The sequence below is a fragment of the Heterocephalus glaber genome, unplaced genomic scaffold (assembly GCF_053883595.1).
Source record: "Heterocephalus glaber isolate CG9 unplaced genomic scaffold, H.glaber_assembly_v1.0 deba00001564, whole genome shotgun sequence".
Taxonomy (NCBI): domain Eukaryota; kingdom Metazoa; phylum Chordata; class Mammalia; order Rodentia; family Bathyergidae; genus Heterocephalus; species Heterocephalus glaber.
Window position 1 is genome coordinate 14,364,643 of NW_028258351.1, and position 6,956 is coordinate 14,371,598.

General features: G+C 41.6%; 1 pseudogene; it reads left to right on the top strand.

Moving 5' to 3' along the window:
- Positions 1–382: 382 nt before the first annotated feature.
- LOC101711586 (transmembrane protein 14C pseudogene) lies at positions 383–6,136 on the top strand (annotated as a pseudogene).
- The last annotated feature ends 820 nt before the right edge of the window (positions 6,137–6,956 follow it).

A 6,956-nucleotide genomic window follows, 5' to 3' on the forward strand; every position in this document is an offset into this window, starting at 1 on the left:
AAACAAAAAAACCCAAGAGACTTTAACAGAGTCTTTCTTCCCCTTTTATCTTATTTAGACTACTTAGGGTGAGTAGCACTCACACCCTTAGCCCTAGTGCCCTCAGGCCTAACAATGCACCAAGAATCAATCACACACTCTAGAGTCAATCACCTCTGAAAAAGCCCCGCCTAAGACTGCACAAGGCTTTAGGGGGACATCTAGACCCAAGCCACAACAGGAAGACCTAGAAGTATAGAGACCAGGGTTAACTGACATCTGACTTCTCCCAGGGTCTCTGAAGAACATTCAGACTTCATTCGTGTACCAAGGAATGCCAGAGATGCCAAACTGGTTTTGTCTGTGTTTCTCAACTCAGGTAAAACAATTCCCTAGATACACCATGGCGTATCCAGGACAGGAGATATCCCAGGATAAACACAGGCATCTTCCTGAAGCATTTGTTTGGCTGATGGGAAATAGTTTGCATTGTTTTATTTTAAAACAAATATGCATGTATTATGGGTCAGAAAACAACTTATGATGAAGTTTAAGTGTCACATGTGAGGCTTTGAAGAAAATGTACTTGCTGCTTTGGGCCTTACTCTCAGACTTCCAGGATCATTTACCCTTTCTCCTTCTGACAGTGATTATGAATCTACTCCAAGAAAAACAACTTAGTCAAACCCTTGCTCTGATGTTTCTTAGCTGTGTCTCCTTGGGCAAATTACAGTATATAACCTAGCTGGGTCCCAGTTTCCTAATTTGTAAAGTAAATGATTGTAGCTAACTCAGAGTTGTTATAAGGTATAATTGTATAATAAATACTTATAAAATGCTTAGCACATACTAAGTATTCACAAAGAGTTAGCAGTAAGAGTAGCATCAGGTGGAAATGTTTTAGACCTTTAGCTGCTTTCTCAAAGTTTTTAAACTTCTGAAACTGACACCTGCTTATTGGAAAATATTAAAACAATATAGAATAAATAGGAAACCAAGAATGTTTTTGCTTCTGTGAGGACGAGATCCTCAAAGGCAAACACAGATACCTATAAGATATGCATCCTTCCTTCTAAACATTAAAATAATTTTTTCTTAGCAGTTCTGAGAATCTAACCTAGGGTCTTAAACACACTAGGAAGCACTCTACCACTGAGCCACAGGCCCAACTCATTTATGGAGTGCTAATTATGTACTCTGTGCTACAGTTACACTTTCATCCTCATTCTTTTGTTGCACTGTAAGGCGTTTTAGTTGTGCTACCTAACTTAACGTTTTTTCAGAAACTTAACGTTCTTCCAGAAACTTAATGACAGCTCCCATTGCTGAGCATGAATGGAAAAGACTATGGTCCTGACCCAAAGCCACTGTCTACAATTTCCTCTAAATAAATCACTTCTACAAAAGACCTTTTATAGAGAATATAATCTGATGAGACCAAAGAGCTTTATGTAAAATGGTCTTGGTATATTTCTTCTGTTCTGCTTGACTTTAGGCTTCCATCTTGATGTGTTAAGATTTTTTTTGGTACCTGGGATCGAACTCAGGACCTTGCACTTTCGAGTCAGGTGGCACTGAGCTAAATCCCCGGCCCTAGGCTTCCACCTTGATTATGTGATTCCATACTTGAAGGCTAGCTCTTTATTTTTTAGTGTTCACTGCTTCTTCCTCCTCTCTCTCCTTTGCCTTTTCAATCTCAAGACCTTGCTTGGGGTTTCCTCCTCTAGGCTGTCTCTGCCATGTTCGTCACCCCATGTGAATCATGTGTCCTTTTAATATAACATCACCTAACTTTCTTATGACTCCGAATTGCAAAGCACTGTGAGTCTAGTTTAGTTGTCTTTGTTCTCCATTAGATTAGACATTGCTAAGGCCAGAAAATGTGCCTGTTTTCTCTTCACACCTAGGACCTAGCACATAGTACATGATATTTACCAAATAAAAACTAAGTTGAATAGACTGGTAAGAGTGGACATTTGTTTACAAAGATGGCTGCAATAATTTTTCCCAGTCCTTTATACAAACCCCCTTTGCAATATGACTTTTCTGTGTCTTCCACAAAAAGTGGAGTTTTTGGGCTGGGGATTTAACTCAGTGGGTTCGCCGCCTGCTGTGCAAGTGCAAGGACCCAAGTTCGATCCCTGGTACCAAAAAAAAAAAAAAAAAATGGAGTTTTTCTTTCACTCCCTGAATCTTGGTTTGACCAATGGGACATTAGCAAATGTGGTGCAAACAGAGGCTTGAAAAGTGCTTATGCAAAAGGTGTTACCCTGTTGGGCTATGGCTGTAACCCTGGGACTGGGAGGTGAACAAGCCTGAGCTAACCCAATGGAGAGGCCTCATGCAGGAGGGCTGAGTTCAGCCGATAGCCTGCCTATCTCAACTGGCCAATTGCCAGACAAGTGATGAGGCCATCATAGACTACCCACCTCATTTAAGACTCTAAATGACCACAGGCACTTGAATAACTTCAGGAAAGACCTGCAGTAGAGTTGTCCAGATGACACCGCAATCATGGGAAAATTACTAAACCACAGAATCATGAACAGGCCATTAAGTTTGGGGTAATTTGTAATGCAGCAATAGGTAACTGATATAAAAAGTATTTTTTAAGTGATAGTTCCTTCATGTAGTTTCTCTTCCTAGTTTGCTTTTAGTGGCTATATTTTGTTTTTGGTTATTCAGATTTCATTTCACTTTCTTCTTTGAGCAGCAAATAGATATTTACTGATGGAAAATTCTTAGAAATAACGTTTCTGAATCAAAGAGTGGTTGTCATTGTGATTATATTTTCATGTGTGTGGATTGGAGGGGCAGTGTACTAGGGATTGAACCCAGGACCTTCACGCTGAGCCATAGCTCAGCCTCTTCATTTTTTATTTATTTTATTTTAGTTTTTGGTACTGAGGATCGAACTCAGGACCTTGCACTTGCGAGGCAGGCGATGGAACTACTGAGCTAAATAACCGGCCCTTTATTTTTTATTTTTGAGACAAGATTTCCTTAAGTTGCCCAGGCTAGACTTGAATTTGTGAAACTCTTGCTGAGCCTCTGTCTTAGCTACTTTTCTCCTTGCTGAGACAAAATACCTGACACCCAAAGTTAAAGGAGGAAAGGTTTAATTAGCTCATAGTTTGTAGAGGTTTCAGTTCATAGTTGTCTAAGGCAAGGTGACATTGCAGAGGAGAAACAGTTCATGGCAGAAGACAGCAAAGTAGTGAAGAAGCAATGCACCAAGCAGCAAGCAACAAGCAGAGGCCTTCTTTCTGTCCCTTATATCTTATCCAGGCTTAAAATGGGAAGTACTCATACCCAGGGAGGGGCAGTCTTAATCTAGCATTGCACCATGAATCAGTCCCAGCATCACAACCTTGTTCCCAGTAGCACATATCCTAGATCCAGCCACCTCTGAAAAGCCCCACCTATGACTGCATGAGGCTTTGGAGGGGGGACACCTCTATACAAGCCATAACAGACTCCCAGTGTGCTAGTATTACAAGTGTGATTATATTTGAATCTTCTACGCTTTTCTGTCATGTATTTTGGACAGAATGAAGCTCTCCTATAGTTCCAGGTGTGGGCCACGTGAAGTCTAAATAAATCAAGCAACATAATCCCATCTCCTTTACCAAGACTGTAGAAAATCTCCCAGACTTGCAGGGCATGGTGATGGTGCACATCTGTAATCCCAGCACTTCAAAGGCTGAAGCAGGAGGATTACCCTGAGTTTGAGGCCAGCCTGGGCTACACAGTGAGTTCAAGGCTAGCCTGGATTACATAGTGAGACCCTGCCTCAAAAAGAAAAGAAAAGAAAATCCCCAGACTTGAATGAGATTGACTATAGTCATAATTGACCCTGGCCCAACATCTTGTTACCATGTAGGAAGTCATTTTGAGGCTTCAATGGCACCAGAAAGAGATGTAAAATCTAGAGAGGCAGTACTTGGCCCTACTGTAAAGTTGGTTGAAAACCAAGGAATAGAAAGAGTTAATCACACTAATGTGGACCAAAAGGAAGCCATGGTAATAATTTGAACATCCAAATAAGCAAAGCATACATTAAGGAAAAAAAATGCTCTTGAGGATAAAGAAGAATAGAATAGGATAATAGATCACAGAAGATACAATAACCACTAACATACATGCACCGAATTATGCTTCAAATTATGTAATAATAGCTGACAAATTCAAATTATGTAAAGTAATAGCTGACAAAAATACAATAAGAAATCGTGGTTTGGCCAAAGTATAGCTTTTTTAGTGTTAAGAGTCCTGAGCTTTGAGTACTTGTAACTGGCAAGTCTCAGTGACCTTCCTTGCTGCTTGGAGTAAGCATTGACCTGCATCTACCTTGAGAACTCTCTTGGCCACAAGAGATGGCAGCTTCTGGAAATTCTCCTTTCTCTGTCGCTAAAGGCCAGCCACCTTTAGTGTCCTGGCTGCTGGCAACTTTTATTACAAGCAGCCTTTAGTGTTATCAGCTCATCTTGCTCTACTAGAGATAGAAATCATGAAAAGGAAAAATTATGGCATCTGAAAGGGTTTTATTAGGACTTATGCTGCAGTATAAGGGAGAATAGTGCATGAACTGACCTGCGAAGGGTTTGGTGAGGTTGCTTATATAGGAAAAAAGATGGTCTCATACATGCATAGTGTCGCACTTTCTGTTTGGTCATGGGTAGAGGAGGCAGATCTGGTGACCTGATTGAGGAGGGCTGCAGAGGGGAGGAGTGAGGCAAAGGGGCTGTGAGGTGAAGGTGAAGGGGCAGACAGGTGGTGGGTGGAGTCATCTGGGATAAGATTCTGACCAAGACTTGCAGCAGCCAAAGCAAATGTTTTCTGGAGAGGCTGTGGGGTGTCTGATGTAGATGTGGCCAGCTGTATGGTCTGTAAGGTATTTGGGACATTCATGAATTACAAATAAAAAGTACCTCTTGAGGAGTGTCAAGCCCTTCTCTCCTGTCTCAAAACACGAGATTTTTAAAATAATAAAACATTATAAATGAGTATATACTCATTAGCTCTGAAGCTAGACAAAAACAGATACATTTCTGAAAAAATATAAATGGCAAAACTGACATTAAGAAAAAATGGAAAACTCGAGTAGACTGAATATTGTTAAAGGAAATGCAAGGTGGCTGGACATGGTAGCATATACCCATAATCCCAGGTACTTAGGAGGTGGAAGCAGAAGAATTGCAAATCAGATGACACGTTGGACAATTTAGAGAAGCACTGTCTCAAAATTTAAAAATTGAAAAAAGAGATGAAATGTAGCTCTGTGGTAGAGTGCTCCTGGGTTCAATCTCCACTACTGCAACAAAACAAAACAAAAAATGACCACCAAATTGCAATTAAATTAGCACCGAACTCAGAAAATGCATCACATTCATACATGTGATGCTGTAATAAAAACAGATGAAAGCCCCGCCCCTGGACGCCGAGTATGCGTCCTTCGGCCCCAGACCTTGACCCGGAAGTCGGTTCCTGCCTCGCCTGCTTTCCGCGCTTCTTCGAGAGAGCTCCTTAGGAACCTGGCGTGCAGGCCTGGTGTGGTCTCCTGCCTGCACACAGAACGATGCAGAAACTGGCCCACTAGTGCCTTTACATTATTTTGGCTTTGGCTACGCAGCACTGATTGCTACTGGTGGGATCATTGGCTATGTAAAAGCAGTTACTGTGCTGAGCCTCGCCGCTGGGCTCTTCCGGAGTTTGGCAGGCCTGGGTGCTTAACGGCTGTCTCAGGACCCCAGGAACATTTGGGTTTTCCTAGCTACATCTTGGCTGGCATTATGGGAATGAGATTCTACCGCTCTGGAAAATTTATGCCTGCAGGTTTAATTACAGGTGCCAGTTTGCTGATGGTTGCTAAAATTGGAATTAATGTGTTGAACAGACCACGTGCGTAGTAGTCACATCCCGGCTTGAACTCATGAAGAATTAAAAATCTCCGAACTTCCAATTTTTAAATGTATTAAAGAAATGCAACATATTTACATACTTCAGTGTTTTACTTAAAACAAAAAACACTGAACGTGGTGGGGAAAAACATTCGTTTTTGCCATTGCAACCCTTCAGAGGTGGTGAATGTATAAGAAAAGAGCTTAGTGTTGCCCTCACATGGTCCGTTTTTCTGTGGTGTTGTTATCTCTTCTTTCTGTATCAGTAGTTAAAAATCACCAGAGTTAAAATGTTAGGAGTCAACACTGGGGTCCCCATGTGGGACTGCATAACTCTGTAATCATAAAACTCCCCAGCCCCAACTGTGATTGAATGTGAGTAAATAGATAAAGATGCTTGTTAGTTCCGGGACACTAGATAAGATCTGTATCAGCAGTAAGGTCCCAAGGTAAATTATTCAACTCTTTGTTCGAAAACTGATGTTCCAGACACCGCTATCTATAGAACAATCCACAAAACATCTGCTGACCATCAGTACATGTCAGGCTAATTAACATACAAATGTAAGACCACTAAACTTTGTTCCCTCTTCTGTAAATTTCCCCTGTTAACTTCCCTGCAGCCCCCTATAAAAAGAGCCTCGGACTCTGGGGTGATTGCCTCTCTAAACTACTTTGCTTTGGGAATGCCACCTGGCCAGACTAAGGTCTGTTTTACTTTCCAACTTGTCCGGTGTGTTCCTTCCCGGGTGTTCTTCGCTGCAGTCAGTTCCTCAGAGCGTTTGGTAGGGTCCTTGGTCTTACATTCTGGAGGCACCACTGGGATCCCTGGGTGTGCTTCACTACAGTCAGCTCCTCGGAGTGTTTGGTAAGGCCAGCGGTCTTACATCCAGGGCCTCATGCCTTGCTCAGAACAGTGTGAAAAAACTCTCTTGGTGAGACAAGGGATGTATGTTCTTTTGCTCCTCTTAGAGTACAGATCTACTGTGAAATTGTTAAATGTAATAATGAAAATAAAGTTTACTACAAAAAAACCCCAAACCAGATGCTTTTTTAAAAGGAACGTGCAGTAAGAAG